We start from the raw sequence: 619 nt of genomic DNA, 5'->3' as shown, positions 1-619 counted from the left end.
CCCGCCTGCACCCGGCGCCCGCCCGCGGCTGCTCTCGCCCCTTCACCTTTTTCGCCCTCCGCCCCCTCCCGCGACCTCTCTCCCCCTCTTACCCTTCTTCTCGAGTGTACTTTGCCCCGAGACAACTTGTTTTCTGAGCAAATAAAGAAACCAGCACTGTTCGTTTTTTGATCACTGTGCGTTAGGGGTCCTTGAAGCTGGAGCGCAGAGCCTCTCGCCCAGAAAGTAGGGCAGCCACCGGGCGGGGAAAGGGGCGCGGGCGGTGTGCGGCCGGTGCTGGGGGTGAGCTGCTTTAACCCTAGGGATGTCGGTTTCCTCACGTGTGGAATAGATACAACTGTTCCACAGGTGGTTGACAGATTTGGGTGAACTGATGCTTTCAAAGAGCCAATACGGGCCAGTCCCGTGGCCTGGTAGTTAAAGCAGTCTCAATCCCACCTGGCAGGCTGGGAGGTTCGGTCCAGACCCTGCGCCTTGAGAAACACGTCAGGCGCATGTGCGTCTGTGTCCACAATCCCCGGGATGTAAGAGAAATGGAAGAGAAGGGTTTTGCAGCGTGACCATGCCCCATAGGGGGTACTTTTCTTTTCTCTCTCTCTGTCTCTCTCTCTCTCCCCTC

At 58.0% G+C, this 619-nt stretch overlaps 1 protein-coding gene across 1 annotated transcript in view; it reads right to left on the bottom strand.

Annotated features, from left to right (window-relative positions):
• Positions 1 to 224, bottom strand: part of SYTL2 (synaptotagmin like 2) — a 120,891-nt gene extending 120,667 nt beyond the window's left edge. Inside the window, exon 1 of the mRNA XM_006144933.3 lies at positions 93 to 224. The gene's annotated coding sequence lies outside the window, so the exon portion shown is untranslated. The remainder of the gene's footprint in view (positions 1 to 92) is intronic.
• Between the last annotated feature and the right edge of the window lie 395 nt (positions 225 to 619).

Source organism: Tupaia chinensis, unplaced genomic scaffold, assembly GCF_000334495.1.
Source record: "Tupaia chinensis unplaced genomic scaffold, TupChi_1.0 Scaffold000139_1, whole genome shotgun sequence".
NCBI lineage: Eukaryota > Metazoa > Chordata > Mammalia > Scandentia > Tupaiidae > Tupaia > Tupaia belangeri.
This window is presented reverse-complemented; position numbering and strand designations above follow the sequence as displayed.